The 23,460-nt window shown below is 25.6% G+C and overlaps 2 pseudogenes; one reads left to right on the top strand and one right to left on the bottom strand.

Annotated features, from left to right (window-relative positions):
* Positions 1-345: 345 nt before the first annotated feature.
* LOC149059932 (uncharacterized) overlaps positions 346-23,460 on the bottom strand; it is a 166,060-nt pseudogene continuing 142,945 nt past the window's right edge.
* LOC149059934 (DNA repair protein Ku80-like) lies at positions 10,273-21,560 on the top strand (annotated as a pseudogene).

Genomic DNA, 23,460 nt, shown 5'->3' with positions numbered 1-23,460 from the left:
GTTTTTAAATGTATAACTTTGTATTACAAAACATGCACTATCCTACGGCGGTAAACGGAAAAAAAAGTCCCGGTAAAAAAAGTCGCACACTAGGAAAAAAAAGTCCCGACGTAAAACGTTCCACCTTTAATAATAATAGACTTGATTTTAAATGATACCTTTTATTTGTGCACCTAAATGATTGGCCGTCGAAAACATACTGATAATCGTATCGATATAATACCTAATCGGTATAATGATAAAATGTTATAATGAAATAACATATACAATAGTCAATAATATATAAATAAATATAAAATACATAAATATAAAATTATTATAATAGTACAATAGGTACACAATATACTAATCGCACCTCTTTCTGATATTGTGACTTACGGCTGTTAAAAAATCTAACACACTGATTTTGTCCGCTTGTATTTGTATACATAAGTTTTTTAGACGTGTTTCTATTGTCCGAGTTTGTCCTAGTTTTCTAATAGTTCTTGAATCTCCTATAGCATTTAGAGCTAACTTCGCATCATCTGCAGAAATTTCCATTTTTATTTTTCGAATTAATTTCCATATCGTCGGATGCTTATATGTCCACAGAGTTTTGCAAAACGGTTATTCCATCCTTCAGTCATATTATTGGTTCGATGTCCACCTACTAATGTCGTATTATGTACATTCCACGTTGAAGGTGAAAATATAGGTGGAATTTTTCTAAAATGTAAGGTAGAAGCTGAACCTACACGACTATAGGAACCATTTACATAATATGAATCGAAATAAGTTAATAGGTCTTCAGCATCAGGTGGCATTATTTCTTTTAAACATGCCATTCCGTCCAGTACTTTATCCTGTGGTAGGAAAGCTAATCCATCAAGCTACCGCAAAATTTTCGAAAATTACCATCTTTTTTATAAATTTCTGATAAACCAAGTTTTTGAATTTTCCTATGTGTCGATTGACACAAGTGATAAAAACATCCATTAATTGTAATATGGGATCCAAAAATATTTTTTGCAGCATTTATGACAGCTATTTCAAAATCTAAATGTAAATATAACGGATCTGGGTATAAATCACGAGTCTCACATTCTTTTAATATAACTCTAAATATCTCTTCATATGTAGATTGATTTTTTTTCTGCAGAATGCAATATACTGCTGTGACAATTACAGAATTTACTTGTACACGAATGACGTACAATTGCTTGAAAAATTCAGGCGCGAGGCCAAAATTTCCGTCGACAAACCAGGTATCAGATTTGGAAAATAACGACAAATAATTATCAGTGACAAACATTAAAATTCTATTATTGGAATTTGGGCTATTGTAATACAGCAAAAATCGTTCATTTCCATATTCTCGATACTCTCCTATAGTGAATAAAATATACCTATATGTTTTTGATAAAATTATCACCTGAAGAGCACCTAGTAGTGGCGCAAATAGGGGGATATGCCTTATAAACAATATTAATAATAATAGACTATACTATACTATAGGTCTATAGATAGTAGTTCTAAATAATTGTATAGTTATAATTTAATTACACATTATTATTATTATTATTGTTAATGAAATAAATCGGTTTTTTTATAAATTTGTAATATTATAATATTAATTGGTACTTATGTTATGTACGACGTGTTCTATGTATAATATACTTAACTAGATACTTATTAAGTCAGAACTGAAGAGAGAAGAAATACAGGTATCTTTAAAAATATGTACTTGTACTAATGTATACACTATACTAACATATTATAATTAAAAAAAAAACTTCTTAGGGCTTGATCTATTTGCGTCACTGGTACCTAGGTTATTTTATTATTTTATTATTATATTATCTTTTTATTTACCTTCAATAATTAGTTCTTTTGCACTAGTAGGTTTAGGTGGGTCATTGAATGCCCTGTGGTTTCGAATTGTTCTTTTTAGATATTCCTCTCTTGGCAATTCAGCGAGTACACTTTGGGGAATGTTAGATACTACTTTCGCGAAAATTTGAGCTGGCGAATCACTTGTTAATTTAGCTTTTTCCACAATTAAAATTTTTATTTTTGTCGCAGAAATAAAATGTTCATTTCCTTGATGCACATTATTTACTGAGATAAAAATTGGATTATTTATGTTTAAACTAGTTTTTAAAAAACACGGATACTTCATAGAGCTATTTTTCGAACACCTCCAACGAATAAAAGTATAGAACATTCTTTGTGGAAATTAAACAAAAATCCCAAGTACGCAACCTGAGGGTATTTTTTGTTCGAATTAATTAATTCCATTTTTAAATGCCAAAAAAATCAAACTAGATGAAAACAAACGTATAAACGTGTAGGTGCTCTTTCGATGTAATCCAACAGACTGGCAACAGTTTCTTATACCTGTTTGGCATTAGGGAATTTTTCAGTTTACCAAATATAAGATCAAAAGATATGGGTAATGATACATAATATGTATGTATGTGTGGTATAATAAAAATAATAATACTACATTATAGCCAATATGTATATAACTATGATAAAATTGTTCAATTACTATTATATTTATTATTATATCAATATTCAATTATATCGATACGATTATCAGTATATGTGTTCGAGTGTTCGACTGCCAATCATTAGGTACACAAATAATGAAATAAAGGGTATCAGTTAAAATCAAATCTATATTAAAGTTGGGACGTTTTACCTCGGGACTTTTTTTTCCTAGTGTGGGACTTTTTTACCAGAACTTTTTTTACCGGGAATTTTTTTTACGGGACTTTTTTCCCGCGATTCCCTACGGCAAAGTGAGTAAAATAACCAACACAAAAACCTTCATTTTAAAACTACCAATTTTCCTAGTTAATAGGTTAAAAATTAAGTTGATTATAAATTATAATCATTAATACTATTATTTAAATTAAACATGCCTCAGAAGTAGAGTTGCGTAGGTTCATTAATGGCAGACTGGCAGAAGAAACTGGTATACATAGTTGTTAATATTTGAAGTAACTTAAAAATATTTGGGTACATTACCTACTTCATTACATAATATGTAAATACATATATTATACTGTACACGGCAGTACGGTACCCATAATTTCGTTATCTTATTTTCGTTGTTGGTAAATTATAATGTTTACTCAAACTGTATATTATGACATATTATTATTATGTATTTATGTTTGTGTACATGGATAATTAATTCATCAATAATATCACTTTTTTTTTTTGGACCTAAGGGGACGTCCGTGAAGTTGGCCCCCCTACTTTGCCCAATCCGATCAATACTTGTGCCAACATTTTGCAACTTATTTGCAACTATTTACAACACAAATTTGGAAATTTGCAACTCCATACTTTCACCGCAATCAACGATTTACTTTTGGGTGGGGTCAACTTCACCTAGCCTCCCTACTTTGTCCGATCCGCTCCGAACCTGTGCCAATATTTTGAAACTTATTTGCAACACAATTTCGGAAATTTGCAACTCCATACTTTAACAGCTACAAACATTTTTGTGTCGGGGGGCTAGCCCCCCTACTTTGCCCGATCCGCTCCGAACCTGTGCCAATATTTTGCAACTTATTTGCAACTATTTGCAACACAATTTCGGACATTTGCAACTTCATACTTTAACAGCTACAAACATTTTTGTGTCGGGGGGCTAGCTCCCCTACTTTGCCCGATCCACTCCGAATCTGTGCCAACATTTTGCAACTTATTTGCAACACAATTTCGGAAATTTGCAACTCCATACTTTAACAACTGAATATTTTTGTGACAAGGACTGGCTAGTAAACATTTCCAAAAATAAACACAATTTTTTCAATACCTATTATGTACAGAGGCGTGCTCAAGTGGGGGGGGGGGGGGGGTTCATAGGATTTGAACCCCCCCCCCATGGTAATATATATATTGTGTAATACTAATATACTATAAACAATAGTGGTCAATAGAAGGAAATATTAAAATTTTTTTTTTCAATAATATAATAAAATTTAAAACTATTCTAATTTGGCAACATTGAATAATCGGCGTAGTATTGTGATAAGAGTAAGTATTGTTACAACATTTAATTTCATTATTCCATGCGCTTGGTCCTCGTAATAATCGGCATTCGGCACTGATAGGTATCTATATATAAATATATTATATCTATAATATATCTATAATAATATATATCTATAATATGTTATGTTATTGTCTGTGTGACTGTGTGTAATGTGTATTATCTATAATAAATATATGATATTATGTATAATACCGAAATTTTATATTATTAAATAGATCTATTAAAAAATATTAAGTGAACCCCCCCCCCCCCCCCACCATATAAAAATCCTGAGCACGCCTCTGATTATGTAGTTAAATTTATTATTATAGAAGTTCCTATTGACTTAACTAAGATTTTAATAAGAGTTTTATTTTGAACCATTAATTGATGTTTAATTAAAAACACAGAACATTTATGATAGGTAAGACAACCCATAATAATAATTATTAGTTTTGATATTTTTGAGGAATGAACAATATTTTGTTAAAAATACTTCCTTGTATTATATCTAAAAAAAATAACATTATAATGTTTTCTTGTAACCACTTTTAAACGGTATTTAAATTTGATTAGTTAATTATTATAAATTAAAATATCAAAAAATGATTCATCCAAAACATACATTAAAGCATGAAGCCTGATTTCACATTTTTTGTCTATAATGATAACATTTTAAATGAAGGTGACCACTCTCCCATCAATATATATTTTTACAAAATGTGCACCACATGTGCCCACTCACTACTATAATATTTCATACTTAGATACCTAATTATTAATAATTATTATATATTTTGACTTTTTTATAAAAAAAATCAGTGACATACAGTTACGACTATTTAATTTATAGATTATATTGTTAGTTTATTGGTGCCTATTTAAAATAATATCTGTAAGTTCATACCAATATCACTGTGTTATTTAAAATAATTAATAATCAATTTACCTTGTTCATCTCCATTTTTGATAATTAACGTTTAAAACTTAAATAAAAGTAGGCACTTTTATGCACAAAACGTAAAAAAGCAAAATTAATTAAAAAAAACCACGTTCATTAATAATAATAATAATTGTATTATAGGTATACTCGTAATATCATTCAAACAATTTTTGTCGAAATGGTGTTGTCTGTCTCACTGACTATAGACAAATAAAGTATAAACCAGTATTATTCAATACGATTAAAAATAAAATTCATATGAATTACAAAAATATTTAACACAATAATATCGCATATCTATTATTAAAATTAAATCCAATATAATACAGTGAAACCTCTAAATACCGGACACTCTCGGTCGCTTAAACGTCGTCCGCTATTTGGAGGTGTCCGCTATTAAGAGGGGAAATACAGTGAGTACACATTTCACCGTTCCCAAAATTCCGTCCGTTATTTGGAGATGTCCGCTATTGAGAGGTGTCCGTTAAAGGAGGTTTCACTGTATGTTTAGTTTAAATAAATCCCTTTATTTTATTAATAGATGTTTACAGCGACAATCAATAATTAATATGAACAACAATGCATATCGCATTATTGTATCAACTTTTAACTAGATTAGGTATACAGCATTCAATAAATACGATATAAAATACTAAATAGTAATAATAATTTTATTAATTATAAGCATTGCTGCGCCTTGGGGGGGGGGGGCGCAGGGGGACGGAGTACCACAACTAATTATTCAGAAATTTCAGCGTACCCCTACTTTTATTTTTAAGGGGAACGCATGTGACGCTAAATCATGCCATCATTGCCATCATTCTGAATTTTTAATTTTTATCAAAATGTACGTGATAAGTGATAACATATATAATAAATAAACCTAAATAAATGGTATTTTTTTTTGTATTGTTTCAATTGTTTATGAGTTTGTTATATTTTATTTTATAAGTTAAAAATATAATATACAATATAATATTTACATAATTTTAGATTCTGAACCTGAACAAAGTGATGAATGTATTGATTTTACAACGATGTGTGTTTTTTTTTTTTTGTGTGTGTCTGTGTACAGCATAACTAGTCAAAATAATGCTTCGATTTCAAAATTTGGGGATGGTTTCCGATGTAAAAGTGAAGATTCTTGGTGCATTATAGAGGTCAAAAGTAAACATTTTCCAACAGTTTTCAAAAAAATCGAGAAAAACAAAAAAAAAAATGACAGAAAAACAGAAATTTTTACGCAAAACCCGTTTTCGACCAAATCGATATTTTTATATGGTTGTTATTCAAAAACTAATCACTGTAAATACTTGAAATTTTCACCAAATGTTAATGTTAGTGATATCTATATATAGTTTAATTTTCAAAAATTTTTGAACTCGACTTTTTTTGAGTTATTTATAGACCACTGAAATTTTCGATTTTTTTGAGAATTTTTTTTTGAAGTGTCAGTAAAAAAATGTCGGACGACCAAAAAAACTTGAAAATTTAATACAAGGTTCCTTACGATTTGCTCTTATTTTAGCTAAAAAAAATTAAGAATCGTAAGTCACGATTTTTTTTAATAAGCGTTTATAGTTCAAAATTTTACGAAATCTGTCGAAAACGCGAAAATTTGCAAGTAATTTTGAAGTTGAAAAATCATAAAAATTTTTGCGTTTATAACTAAGGATTAAAAATACAACACTAAGTTTTCCATAAGTTTTCCTTTAAAGTAGTTTTAGAGACAACTCGAAGCATCATTATAGGACAAATTTTAAGTGCTTTTAAATTTTAAATTTTTACAAAATAGCGTACCGATAACGATTTATCCTGAAACGATTTTAAATATTTGTTATTATTCAAAAAGTATAAGTCCTAGATACTTGAAAATTTTACCAGTTATTAGGATTGGCATTTTCTTTACATGATTTAATTTTCAAAATATTTTGACTTTTTTTAAGATATTTATAGACGACTGAAATTTTCAATTTGTCTGAAAATTTTTTTTTGAAGAGTCGATAAAAACTTTTTGGCCCTATCAAAATACTTGAAAATTTAATACAAAGTTCCTCATAGGTTATTTTTATAGTGATTAAAAAATTATAAAAATACATAGGCACGATTTTTTTTATTAGCATTTGAAGTTTAAATATTGACTTAATACGTAAAAATTACGGCAATTTTCAAATTATCTTAGATCGAAATTCATAAAAAGTTTCTTTTGAATTCTAAGATTTGAAAATTTAATACAAGGCTCCTAACATATTTTTACAATAGCAGTTGAAAAATAAAATAAAAGTATAGCCACAATTTTTTTTTACATGTCTTAAAATTTTAATTTTGATAACATACGTAAAAATCACAAAAATTCGTAAATTATTTTATCCTAAAAATTCATAAAAAATTTTCCTTTTATACCTAAGATTTGAAAATTTAATAAAAGGCTCCTAAAATAGTTTTACAATAGCATTTGTAAAATAAAAGAAATATATAGTCACAAATTTTTTTTATAAGAATTTACAGTTCAAAATTTGATTAAATACATAAAAAATACGACAATGTTCAAATTATCTTAGATAGAAATTCATAAAAGTTTTTATTTTTAATTCTAAGATTTGAGAATTTAATACAAGGCTCATAATATAGTTTTGCAATAGCAGTTGAAAAATAAAAGAAATATATAGCCACATTTTTTTTTTTTACATGCATTCAAATTTTAATTTTGACAACATACGTAAAAATCACGAAAAATCGTAGATTATTTTATTCTAGAAATTCATAAAAAAATTTCCTTTTATACCTAAGATTTGAAAATTTAATACAAGATTCCTTACAAATTTTTCAATCTTTATCACAAAAAAAATGTCCACCGGAAATTCAAATTAAATTTTTATTAGCATTTGAATTTCAAATATTGACAAAAATTCGTAAAAACCATGAATATTTGCAAATTATTTTGTAGTTCAAAATTCATTATATTGTTTGTATTTATATCTAAGGTTTATAAAATTTAACACCAAGTTTTCCATAAGTTTTGCTTCAAATAGCTATACAGAAAATTTGAAGCGTCATTATAGGAAAAATGTTTTGAGCGTTTGAGTTTTAAATTTTTATGAAATCGCGTAATGATAACGATTTCTCCTCAAACCAGGTATTCGTATATCTATGATAATATAAAGTATTATGAATTATGATAACTACATGATAACTACACTAATTGATTAACCATGCCTTATGCAAAATGCGTCTTAATTGAAAAAAAAAAATATTTGTTTCAAAATAGAATATATGACAATATTTAAATATAATATATCCTAGACTGACAAATCATCTCCGTTCAGAATCGTTTTTCGTATACAATGATACCTATCATTGCATTCAAATTTAATCCCATCCATTACAGTAACCTACAGTACAGCAGAGTGACATCCACGACTTACCCGCTTTTTTTTTTAAAATTTAATTATTCATAAATATTTCCTTTATGATTTAAAGAGGTGTATTAGGGGGTGTGGGGTCTACGCCCCCACGGCTTTGTAACGTTTAACAAGTGGTGGGGACGCTCTTTTTTTAAAAGTTAACAGAGTCCCACTACTTTAATTTTGTCAAGTCGAGCACTGATTATAAATTATTTTTCTGTGTTCAACTGCTTAGAAACAAAAATAATATGGTGGGTTAATATTAATATGGTAGATAGTAGGATGTAAGTCGTAAGTGAATTGAATTAAAATTATTATTGAGAATATTTTTGACAAATACAAATCCATAGTTTACTTATACTTTTTCACAGTGGTTAAATTTCAAGCTTAAACGTAGATCTAATGTATGAAATTTAGTTTGAAAAATCACATACAGTAAATCATAAATTATAATACATTGAATTTAAAGACAATAATTTAAATTTACTCACCATTTCAGCAACACACCCAGTGGCGCACAGAGGTATTTTAAGAGCACATGCAGTTAAAAAAAGTTAGCCACCCAACCACTTAATTTTTTATTTATAACAAATATTTTCACTTATTATTCACTGTAATTCAAAGAAATCAATTAGTATACTCGTAGACTATAGTTTATGTTATAATTTTTTTTAATTTCCCTGTAAAACCTACAGTAGTACAGAGCCACACCCCTCGAGAACACATGCAGTTGCATTCCTTGCTAACCTGTCGGGGCGCCACTGAACACACCTACTATTTTTTGTTATTGTGAACTGTGCAATATTTGTTAACAACATTGTTTTCACATATACACAGTATATTTGATAAATTAATCAAATTTGAATAATGATTAACCTAACTTACTTATAAATATAAAAATATAAAAATGAATTATATTTGTTTATAACAATTCCACTTTAAATTGAAAAAAACTAATGAAAAAAAAGTGCTAAACTAGTCAAAAATATGTGGAGCTATAAATAGATACGTGAAAAAACCATTTAAATAATTATCTGTATTAAGGTATTAGCTCAATTCACAAATAAAATTTTAATCGTAAAAAAAAGGTAAAACCTAGAAATCAAAAAATAATGTTAATAAACGCAAAATAAAATAAGCAATTTTGAATATAACATAACATTAAAAAACTGGTTCTAAAACACAGGATAAAAAAGTTTTAAAAAAGGTAAAAATGATAAAACTTTAAAGTTAAGAAGTTTAAAAATAAAAAACGTTGATAAACGCGAAAAAAGGTTAAAAATACAACAACCATTTGGAAATTTTAAAGCAACATTGAAATGAAGTAACCAATTTAAAATTTGAAATAACGTTAAAAAACTAAACAAAACTTAAAAAATAAACATTAGAAACCGTAATATAATTTAAAAAACAGTTAAAAGCCATAAGAACATACTCGCAGATTCTGAAAGTGGACTCGCAAATTCTGAATTCGCAAAATATTTTTACTATTTATTATTTTTCTAGAAAGTAAACGTTTTTAATAATTTTACTATTTTTGAAATATATTACCTATTATATAATAAAATAAATATATATAAATAAAATACAAATGTGTATATTTTTATTTATGTATTACAATTAAAACATTTATGTTGTAAATAAATAACAATTATCAGTAAGATTCAACAATAAAACACCAACAAAATATTGTTCATTCCTCAAAAATATCAAAACTAATAATTATTATTATGGGTTGTCTTACCTATCATAAATGTTCTGTGTTTTTATTTAAACATTAATTAATGGTTCAAAATAAAACTCTTATTCAAATCTTAGTTAAGTCAATAGGAACTTCTATAATAATAAATTTAACTACATGATAGGTATTGAAAAAATTGTGTTTATTTTTGGAAATGTTTACTAGCCAGTCCTTGTCACAAAAATATTCAGTTGTTAAAGTAGGTATGGAGTTGCGAATTTCCGAAATTGTGTTGCAAATAGTTGCAAATAAGTTGCAAAATATTGGCACAGGTTCGGAGTGGATCGGGCAAAGTAAGGGGGCTAGGTGAAGTTGCCCCCCCCCCCAAAAAAAAGTAAATCGTTGATTGCGGTGAAAGTACGGAGTTGCAAATTTCCAAATTTGTGTTGCAAATAGTTGCAAATAAGTTGCAAAATGTTGGCACAAGTTTGGATCGGATTGGGCAAAGTAGGGGGGCCAACTTTACGGACGTCCTAAGGGGGTGGTTTATTGTTTGTTTGTTACGGAAATAAATTCCAATTACATTTTAAATAAATATGTAAGAGTTAAAATATATAAGTTACATTAGTAGCTACTTTGGGGAAAAATAAGAGAGAAAAAAAAATACATAAATATAAATCAAGTTATGTGTAAACTGAATAAATTAATGTATAATATAAAATAAATAGAAAAAAAAGACATAAGAGTTGAAAATTAATGAATATATGAAGAGAGATCATTAAGTGAACAGTGAAATAAATCTATATTATGTATGGAGTTTCCTATAGCCATTAGAGTATTAGAAGGAGAGAATGACATATATATTTGGATGAAATGTTTGGTGGATAGAAAAGTTGTTTTTGTCTAGAGTTTAGGGGATTTATTTTGAAACATAAGCGTTCGACAAGTTCTGGACAAACTATAATATTGTGTAATAATTTATAAAGGAATTTTAAATTTAGTTGTGTAAATCTTTTTTCAAGTGGTAATATAGAGATAAGCCTATTTATAATATTATAATCAGAATGAGGAGCTCTATAAATGTGACATTGAAAGCTTAAAAATCTTAAAAAATTATTTTGAATTTGAGAGAGGTCTTTATTTTGGGTTATAGAGTTAGTATGCCAAATCAAATTTGCATATTCCAGTTGAGAGCGTATTAATGAGAAATATAGCAATTTAAGAGCATGAGCATCGTGGAAGTCTTTACAAGTGCGCTTGATAAATCCTAGTTTGGATGATTTTTTAATAATATTATTAGTATGTAGTTTGAAATTAAGTTTTGAGTCAAACGTAACTCCAAGATCATTAATTTCATTAACTCGTGAGATTTTAATATTTTTTAATTTATAATCAGAGGTGATTGGTTCTTTTTTTAAGGAAAAAGAAATAGTTGCACATTTTTCTATATTTAGAGACATACCATTTACATCACACCATTTTTGAAATGAATTTAAATCATTTTGAAGCAGTATAATATCATTCTGACAGCGAATTGTATTAAATAATTTGAGATCGTCTGCAAGTAATAGAAATTTAGAATGTTTTAATTCATGGTAATATCATTAATAAAAAGTAAAAAGAGTAGTGGTGATAAGTTATAGTGATAATTTATTATTTATCTACTTATTATTCTAATTGTTAAAATGTTAATATTACATAATAGTTTTTAATTTTCTAGAGACAAAATATTCCAAGACCTTCAGATTGTTATGTTTTCAAATCTTGCAACTGATATCTCATTTGATAAAATTGATATAATTGCAAGCTGTATAAAAACACAATATATTAATTTAACCATAATGTAAGTTGATTTTAAACATGAAATAATTATTATTATTTTATAAATTCCGCCTTTTTTATTTTTATTTTATTATTATTTTCAACAAATACAACATTTTTTTTTTCTATTAAACTATTAGAGTTAAAAAGTGTATCAATCTTCATATTCTAATTGTTTTCTGGCAGACAATTGGTTTGTACTTTTAAAAAAATTGGGAGTATTTTAACAATATTTTTAAAATTTTTTTTAATGTAATTTAGTAATGAATAACAGAGATTTATATATTTTAATTTTCAAAACTTGGTAAACATGTTGACTCTTATTGAGCTGTTTAACATTTAAAGTTTGATTTTTATTCTATATGACATATTATATGAAGACATTCTTTTTATAAATAAAAGAATCATATTTTTTTATAACTGTTAGTAGTTATTCTTAAAAATGACAAAAATTTTGATTATTTTGTTGCTTAAAATTCATAGCATTATGCATTTAACTATCTAAAAGGCTTAAAAACGTAATATAAGCTATTTTATAAGTGTGTTTCACAGTTTCCTAAAAAAATATCAAAAATATTCATTCTCAGTATTTTTAATTTTTTGATAAAATTTAAAAGAAAAACAAAATTTTTTTCACTTACTATTTTAGTTATTAAGTCATAATTCTACAAATATTAATTGTAATGCCACAAAACATTTTGGTATTACATAATTATTAGTTTCTATACAAAACAAATTTTTCTAAATATTTTGACTAATTTATGAATATCATTGTTGATTATGTTGTTTAAAATTTGTAAATAGCTTTTTTATACAAGTTTTTGTAATCAAATAATATTTATTTTTTTTCTTGTACTCCAATAAAATCCAACGATGCACTTTTTAGATTCCTAATATGAATCGACAATTATTTATAATTTATAATATTGCCTCTGATAACATACAGGTACTATGAATACATGGTGTATCAGTGGCGGCGTGACAAGGGTTCTATGAGACTCGGGTCTCATGACTTTTTAGGTGGGTGGGTGGGTGGTCGTAGGTTGATATCGTGTTGCTACACATTATACCTACGGACGGACGTACGATTATAATATTAACATTATTATAAATGTACTCGTAAAAACAAATATAAAGTAACAATTTATAATTAAACATATTAATAGATGGGTAATAACTATATAGTAAGTAAGCAAGGTACGCTGTCAATATTTATACCGAGTCTATTCTAAATCTTCTTGGCTGCTTATCTATATCTACGATAACAACTTGTTTATTTTAGAATTCCGTATAACTAGACAGTATAGAGATACTGAATCCATTGATTTAATATACTATATTAAGTATATTTAATCAATGCTGTAGGCTGTAGCTACCACTGATTATTCTGGAGTAGCAAGTAAGGAGACGCAAAACAATAAAAGCTTCAATAATAATTCATATTTCTTTCCTCTCTAATTAAGGTCGCTAATTTATTAAGTTAATTACAGTAAACAAAAACAAAATTATTTTATCCAAAAATTTTCTGGGGTGGGTGGTCCCTAAAACTGTTTTGGTCTCATGAACGAACAATGTTCACGCCGCCACTGTGGTGTATTATAATATACAGTTTAAAATAAATTTTATGATTTCAGAGGTAAAGACTGCGAAGATTTTTTACTCAATCCTGTATTAAAAAATTTTATCAAAATAACTAAGGTATTACAATAATATTATGTTATGTGCAAATTGTGTTTTACACATCATATAATTATTCTTTAAATTCATGTATATAAAATATATATCTTATTGGTCTTGATTATGATTCAGAAAATAACTGAATGTCTGATATACCATGATTTGCTAATTTGTTTGCTATTGACTAATATGTATCATTCATTACAATATTGCTATAGTTGTTACAAGTAGATACATATTAATTATGATTTAGGTATTCAAAACTACATTATTAAACATTGTTATTTATTTATTTATTATAACACATTTTGTGGCATATGGCTTTATATTGTCTTGAAGTACTTAATATTAAAAATGCAATATGGAGTCAACAACTGGAGTATTTCATCAATAAATGTGTGGACGGGTTGGTCAAATAATTGTTTGTTGTCTCACATATAAATTAAGTTAGTTGCGCCACTGATTTATTATTCATTTTACTGTATAAGCTAAAAGAACTAGATATGTATCAACATATAAAATTTGTATACATAAATGTGATTTATCTGTGATACATAATGTATATAAAATTGCCTTGGTTTTATTTAAGCCCAGAAAATATCTATACAATTAAAAATTGTGATGACTTTTCTTAGTTACTCATTTAAATGTTGATATTATAATCAGATTAACAAGAAAAAATTCTAACCATGTTTGTAATTATTCACAGGCAATTACTGTTAATTTTGATTCAGTACTACCTGAAATTAGTCATTATAAACAAAAAGAAGTTACTCCAAGAGCTTGGAATGTTCCTTTGACCTTTTAGCATAAATGTTAGCGGCTTTAAAAAGGTATTTATTAATTAATTTATGTGTAAACATATTTAATTTTATTAATTTATATTATCTTAAACGGCAATTTACTTAAATAACATAATTATTTAAATTTTTAAATATAACAGATAGATGAAACTACTAAAAGCTTTAAGTGGTTATTATGTAGGAACTATGATACACCAGATTCAATTACAGCAATGAATAAGCATACTTCATATTCTTATATCGAAAATGGTGAACGAATAGAAGTTGATCGTGAGAATATAATAAATGGATTTAGCTTTGGTGATTCAATTATACCAGTCTCTGGTAAGTACATCACAAACACGATAAATTTACAGTCAATTTTTAGTTATATATTTAAACTTATAATTTTTTTTATAGATTTAGATGTTCAAGCGTATAGTTATAAATCTGGTCCAAGGTGCTTACAAGTATTAGGATTTACAAAAGCTAAAAATATACAAAGATCTTTTTTAATAGATGGAGGAGCATATATTTTTAAGCCGCACAAAGTAAATTGAAATATTGTTGGTTATTATTTACTTTTTAATTATAATAATATAATTTTTAATGGAGGATTGTTGTAAGAAAATAACATAGAGTATTTATTGTATACATTCTAAATAATAGTGTTTTGTTATAAAAACTCTAGAGCAAATATGCTCATTTTTGAATACAGGGTGATTTTTTTATCATGAACCACTCATTATTTCAAAAAGTATCAATATTTTTGAAAATATTTTTTTCAAAGTTTCATGTTGTTAAAAAAACAACGTTTTTATTAAAAAATTATGTTTTTTAATATTTTTTATCCTTATAATTTTTTAAGTTTTTACTTTTTTGAATGACAACCTAGAGTTTAATTTCATATTCCAAAGCAGAATATTTTTCTAAGTATCTTGATAAGTAAAAATCGAATTTTGGACGAGTAGTTTATGAGTTATAAGTATTTTAAGTTTTGACAAGCGGAGTAGTGGACAAACATTTTGAGGGGTAATCCCGTACCACTTCACTCTGCCAATCTAAACTTTAAATACTTATAACTCATAAACTACTCGTCCAAAATTCGATTTTTATGTATCAAAATACTTAGAAAAATATTCTGCTTTGGAACATGAAATTAAAACTCTAGGTTGTCTTTCAAAAAAGTAAAAAACTTAAAAAATTATAAGGATAAAAAATATTAAAACACATAATTTTTTAATAAAAACGTTTTTTAACAACATGAAACTTTGTAAAAAAATATTTTCAAAAACATTGATACTTTTTGAAATAATGAGTGATGGTTCATGATAGAAAAATCACTCTGTATAAGATAAAGTTGAAATTAAGTTGAATGTTTGTGATTTTATAAGCACAAAACTAATAAGATTCAACCTTTCAAAAAGCCGCTCGCTTGAATAACTTCTGCAAAGCTCTTATATTCAGTAATACATTTATAAATCATGTGTAAACCTTACAAAAATATTGTTTTTTGTTGAACAACCTTATACTATATTTATTTTACCTCTTAAATATTAACAACTATTTCACAAGTCAGATTTCACATTTAATTTGATAACATTTGCAATCTATTGGCAATTCTTATTAATCTGTGGTGGTAGTAACTTGAACATTTTATCTTAAAAAACCACAATAATCACTGTTTTGAACGATGATCAACTATGACTAATATTTTTATTCATTTATGCGTTTAACCAACATAATCTAAAAGCTATCTTAGTTAACAATTTGTTTTATGTACCTTTGATTCAGAGTTATAAACTATTTTATTTTTTTCATTTTCAGGCGTTTTTATCATTTTTGGTTTTTACATAATTTTACAAACTTTTAGGTCATTTTTTATATTAATGGTCATTTTTCGAGCACAATTTGAAGTGCGGAGTACTTTTTGAAAATTTGTTCAAACAAATAATTTTATTATTATTATTAATGGGTTTTTGTTGTAACTTAATTTATCGTGAATCAAACTGGATATTTTTAATTTTAATTTTATATTCAATGATAAATTTCAGTTGTATTTTAAAATATGCCATATATCATATGACTTAAAATATAAAGATTGCTTTACAGAGTAGGTACACTAATTAATCAAATGGTAAATAAGTAACGGTGTATACTTTGAAAACACTACTGACACAAGTAAAAATCATGGATATTAATATTTAAATGTAATTTTCTTATTTTAAAATAATGCATAGAGTTTGAAAAAAATTATTTAATTTCTCTTCATTTTGAATACATTACTTGATATAAGTACCAAAATAGGAAAAAATTATAACTCTTATATAAATATATTGTTAGTGAATAATATATAGTTTTCAAAAAGAAGGATCATTTAAAATTAGAAAAAAAACATGAATAATTATCATTTTCATCATAGTTTTGATGTTTACCAATTAATATTATATATAACTTAATTATTTACAAATTTACTATAATAAATTATTTAAAATATTTATTATGTATTTTACTCATTGTAGGAAGATATTGTTGCATTCGATGCTATTTTCAAAGGTATGGTCAAAAGGGAAGAATTAATGATTATTAGAAAAGTTTATTCAAATGATTGTTTGCCGACCATAAGTGCGATGTTTCCTCAAATAGAAGATAATGAAAATGTATGTATATTTTGATGTGAAATTAAATTATAGTTATTCTTATTATATCATAATTAATTGTTTGTTTGTTTAGCATTATAAAATATTAGTTATTGCATCATAATTAATTTTGTATTTTGCATTGATATTTACATTAACTGTTCTATATATGTATATAATTTATATAAATATTTATTTATTTGTATGATATATATATACATACTCAATGCTTGTCTGTATTAATTTTTTTTTAATGATGCACATAATTGTTTTAGTATTTTGTATGTGTTAATCTACCATATGCTGAAGATGAGCACTTGTTTGCTCTTCCATCGTTAAAATTATTTAAGCCAAATTATGAAGAAAAAAACGCTGTTTGTAACCTTATAAATGCAATGGACTTAGATAAAGATGGGTAAATTTAATAATTTTTAATTATAGTTAATTAGTTAATTGAACTTATTGATGATATTTAAGAAATGGATTGTTCATGCCTGAAAATACACATGACCCTGAATTACAATATGTGTATGATTGTATTGCTCAAAAAGCTCTTAATCCAGATAAAATATTACTCAAAACAATTCCAGAGCATATTCAGATCTTACTTAACCCCCCTAAAAGAATTATGGAAAAGGCTAAGAAACCTATAGATGAAATTATAAAACTGTTTTCACTTCAACAAGAAATTAATGAAAAGTATGTGTATAATATCAATTCTGAGAATTATATGAATACAAAATTAAAATAATATATTAATTTTTCTTGTATTATAGATATCCAATTGAGGATGATAATATTTTACAGTTAGATTGTGATGAAGAAGTAGACATTTCAAAACAATGTGTGATTACAGCATTTAGCCCAATTGAAGATTTTAACAAGCTTTTAGAAAATGGATTTAATTCTGCAATAGGTATTCCCAAATTTGGTTTTAGATGTAGTTATATATTTTATTTGTTATATTGAGTGATTCTCTATAGTTATAAAGATCAAATGCAGTTTGTCAAATAACTTATTTTATTTAAATAATCCATGGTATCTGTTAAATTGTTAACATTTTTTACAATCACTATTTCAATTTTTATAATGAGTATTATAATTATTATTTTAGTTTGTGGAAAGATGAAAAACATAACTCTAGACCTTATAGAATCTAGTACGAGTATGGATGATTTAGAGAAACCAGCATCAAATTTGAAAGTCTTAAGAGACTTTTTTATACACAATAATGATGTTAAGTCTTATAATAATTTTATGTATCTTGTAAAAGATTCAATTCTTTTATCTGGCAAAGAAGAAATGTGGTCACAATTTATTGATAGTAAGTGTTCCTAATAAATTAAATATTATTATAGATTTGTGATATACCTATTAACTAATTAAAGATTCATTTTGAATATCTTAATTTTTCTCTGGTGTAATTAATTCAGCAAAGAGGATTTAATACATTTTAAATTTAGTTCCAAAACAGGTTGGTAAAAAAGAGCTTGACATATTAAGAATATATTTACACTATCAACCGTATAAATTCCAATATTGTACACTTGTAAGTTGTATGTTACTTAATATGATCATAATTATTATTTATTGAAAAAAGTATATAGAATAATTATCACTTTTGTCAATTTTAATTGCGCCTTTCAGCATAAAAATATTTCTTATGATGATTGTTTTTAGATCATAAGTAGGGTAACAAATTATATTTTGGCCCCAGTAAAAATGTTCTTTTTACTTAGATAAATGTCTTTTATTTAAGTATAGTGACATCAACTTTTAAGATTATAAATATTTTTTATTGCTTTTGTGAAATAATTTTTACTTGGCTAAATTGTTAACAATACTTTTCATTTGAATTCTGAATTTATATTGTATATTAATTACCAAGTATTTAGTCTCGAAAGATTATTCTTATCAGTATTTAAATATGTGTATATAGTGTTGTATGAAATTCATTAATATGTAAAAGATTTCAATAATTTTATTCCGTGGTTGGTAAATTAACAAGTCAAGTTTTTTGGCTAATTAAATCAAAATATTTTTTTTTTCGGTGTATATTATAAATATATAAATACTTAGGGTGAGGCCATTTTTCAATCTTTAATTAGAAACTATAGTACAGTAATCCCTCATTATCCATGATTGAGTCGGCGATAACATTTTATCGTTATTATATGAACTCTGTAGATAATTTATTTTAGAAAACTGTAAATAATTGTTGTTATATCATTAGGTATAACTATAAAACTATGTTTATATGTACTGTATGCACAAATAAGCATTACGTAATGACTTATTTTATTTTTTTATATCGTTAATTTGTTCATTGGTTTTTTCATCATTAATAATGTTTGTATGATAGATAATAAATTAATTACTTATTAAATCAGGTATAGTAAAAATAATGATTAATTAAATACATAATTGTAAAAAATATTAACCTTATTGTGATTTTTAAAATTTAATACAATGTAAATAAAACCTAGCCTCCCTTTTTACATTAGTTTATGGTCTAGTTATCCACAGTTTTGATATCCCCATAACCTTGCTGGAAGGTAACCCCCGCGGACAACGAGGGATTACTGTACTACACCCTGTCAAAAAGAAAATAATCAGTCAGCCATCAGATTTTCGTTAGAACTTGGAAATCTACCACAAACGACCTGGTGTTAGTGTGCTCATATGGTACTCGATATATCAATCATATCATTCACGATGCACAAAAGTGATAAAAGTAATTGTTCTTTTCAAGACAAAGTAAAGCTATCATATCTTAAAAGCACATAATTTATATTAATAGAAAGCAATATTTTAGTAAAGAAAACATATTCATACAATATTATATTTATATGTATCTTATACTACCCTCATTCTATAAAATAATATCATTAAAACCAAACATGTATAATATTTTATTTATGTAATAATTTAATAAGTATGCATTAAATGTACACATATAATAAAATATCAATATGTATTTAAGGTGGAATAGGACTTATTACAAACCAAGAGGTAGAAATAAGTGATATTTCACAAGAATTATCTGAAAACTTTATAAAACATGAAGTATTAGAAGATGTTGCTGCAGAATTTATTATTGATGATGATGATCCGGTAAGTTTATTTATTCTTAAACTATGATACAGCGCTTAAATGAGAATTTAGTTAGAAATAGATCAGTATCCTGAATAAATTCAATCTAACAAATTGAAAATATAAATTTTTGGGTATATATTAATATATGTTACGGGCAATGTGGTCCTGCCCGGACAATGTGAACTACTATGTTTTTTTTTACCAACTAATAATATTGACCGAATAAACTACGATATTTTTGAAGTAAAACTTCTTTCTTGAGGTATGGATGGAGAAAAAAATTGTCACGTAAAATTAAACGCCACTAAAAAATGAAAGGGTGTATGACTGCGACAGAAATCGCTTGAATGGTTCAGTGTGTATTTTATGTGTTTTTTTTCACTCCTTCCCTATCTCACTTATGATTAAACGAATCCAATACTTTTGAAAGAAGTTTTACTTCCCCAGAGTGTAACTCACACACTCATTTTTTTTTTTTGTAATAGTTTATAGTATTTAAAAGTTTAATACTATTATTAATTTTATTAAATCTTATCATATAATGAATATTTTAAAACAATTATAATTATAATAATAATTGTTAAACAATTTAAGTAATTTATAATAAATTCAATGAAATGAAATTTCACAATAAACTACAAAATTTCTGAAACACGCTGTAAAAACTTGTTTTTATTTGCTATCGTAACCTATTTAAGAATCATACATTTTCTATACGGATATGGCCATATCGGAATGATAAAATTAATAGGTGTCTTGATAAAATCAGTCAAAAATATATTATGAGCAATCATTTATATTTTCGACTAACCTATATAAAAAGCTAATATTTGATATTTTATTTGTTATTTCATCAAAATATTTGTAATAGTAATATTAATATGATATATGAATATAATTAATTATTGTTTATTTGGTCAATAATATTAGTTGCTAATATTGTGGTTCACATTGCCAATAACACACACATATATATATGTATATATATTGAAGAAAAATGTATTTCTTACAAATCTGTTAGAATAATTAAAAATAATTTATTTTGGTGTTATTAAACTAATTTTTGAGCTTAATATTGTATATTATTTAAAAACTGTGTATACCATACTAAAGACCATGTTATTGAACATATTAAAAACCAAACCCATCCTTCTCTCCTGTGTATTACTCAACTATAGACAGAAAAATCATTTGTTATCAACATCATTTTCACCCTGATGAGAGTTTGGTACAGTCATTTACAACCAGGGGAGGGGTCATAAAATGTAATGCAAATGCTTATATTAATTAAGTCTGATTTTCTTTTGTTTCAGCTGAAAGAATTTTTGTGAATGAACACAAGTATAATTTTAGAAGTAAATAACAAATCATTGAACCATCTTACTCTTAATTAAATATAAATTATGTTATATAATCTTTGTCATTTATTGAAAAACATGAAATTTAAAAATGAAAAATTTAAATACAATTACATATAAAAATCAAAAGCATGTTGTAACTATTTGTCAATATTATATTTACTACCAAATGTGTATATGTAAATAAATTCAAAATTATTTAGTTGTAATGTACAAAAAAAACACACTTTCATTATAACTATATATAAAAAAAAAAGATTATTTCCAAATAAAACAATTGCAATACATTAATTATATAATCATATTATTAATGTATACAGTTAAAACTATTTATGAAATATTTTACAACATGAATTTTAACTAGATTAATAAACGCCACATTTAACTTTGATAATATGTGTTGCTAAAAAGTTTTAAATAATAATGAAAGTGTAACTTGAAAATTTTCAACTGCAACTATAACAACCTTTGAGGAAAGGTTCATTCATATGATTTTTAACCAACTAAAACAATTACACTGACATCAAAACAGAAATAAAATAAAAGATATGTTATAATTGAAATCGTCTAGTATGCAATTAATACGAAATCTATATTATTATATTGTACCACAAAACACCTTCAAGAGATTTTAATTTAGAGTCATAACTCAACAACTAACACACAAACAAATAAAAAAAACATAAAATGTGTCGTCAATGTACACAACATGTAACTATTTAATTAAGATTCAATCTGTCATAAATAATAATCTTAAACATATATATTGATAAAAATGAGAGACAACTTATTGATGATTTTAAGTAGATCACAAAGATAAATTATAATGTATTAAAAGAATTAAATAACTGCAATTATATAGTTTAAAAAACACATAATATCTAATTAATGTTAAAATAAGTCATTTTGCTAAATTTAAGAGAATATAAATAAATAAATATATTTATTTTGTAACTTGAGATACATTCAAAACAAATTATTGTATTATGGTACTAAACGTTCATATGAATCACACAAATTAATTTTAATTGTTTAAAATACTGAAGTTAAAATCCACCTTTATATATTTTTTGATACATTTTCATTAAAAAACTCTGAAAACAGTTTGATAAAAACCATTTCATAATTTTATATGTCGTCGATGTACTCACACGTTATTCAGATTATATTTTTGATATGGTATGAAATTTCATAGGACAATAATCCCTTTTAGGTTAGAGCAAATAATACTAAAAGGCGATTAATGTTCCTTATGAAACATCACAAATTACAATAATGTTATAAGCTTGGAAAAATCTTATTTTATAATTAATGTTGAAATAAGTCATATAGAAAATTTTAGAATATATAAACAAGATCAAATAGTAAATAATATAAATAAAATAAATACTTAATTACCAACATTTTTTCTGATGATCATATGGAGGCAAAAATATCGACTTGAGCATAATATCACATGACTAAAATATTTATTTTGTCCCTCACTAAACGTTCTCAATCTTCAGTGTTTCGTTCGCAGAAAATGTGTCGAATACCTAAAAATCATATTGGTTACTACATTATTGGAATATAAACTACCATCAACATTTTTATTTTTTTTTTTTGATGATTAAAAATAAATATATGTGTTTTACAGTTACCCAATTAACACAATTTTAAAAAAACCTGACATACTATATGTCTGTGTTCATGACTTCATGTGAAGGAATTATATATATAAATCTAGAGATCTAATGAAATTCCTTAGTAATAATAATAAACGCCTTTATGTAACTTAATATATCATATTAAAAGCAATTTAATATCACTAAGGAATCTGTCACAAATAATGTCCTTATACATATATTTTGATAATAATTTTAGACAAGTTATTTACAATTTTAAGTAGATCACAATGATAAATTAGTCCATTGTTAGAATTCAATAAACACATAATTACCAACATTTTTTTTCTGCTCAAGTGAATTGCACAAAATAAATTGACTATAGTTACATCACAAATTTTACAATATTTATTTTGTAACTTGAG

The sequence above is a fragment of the Diuraphis noxia genome, unplaced genomic scaffold (assembly GCF_037042655.1).
Source record: "Diuraphis noxia isolate RWA-SAM2 unplaced genomic scaffold, SU_Dnox_SAM2 contig0001, whole genome shotgun sequence".
NCBI lineage: Eukaryota > Metazoa > Arthropoda > Insecta > Hemiptera > Aphididae > Diuraphis > Diuraphis noxia.
The sequence above is the reverse complement of the archived record's forward strand: the minus strand, read 5'-3'. Positions and strand labels throughout refer to the sequence as shown.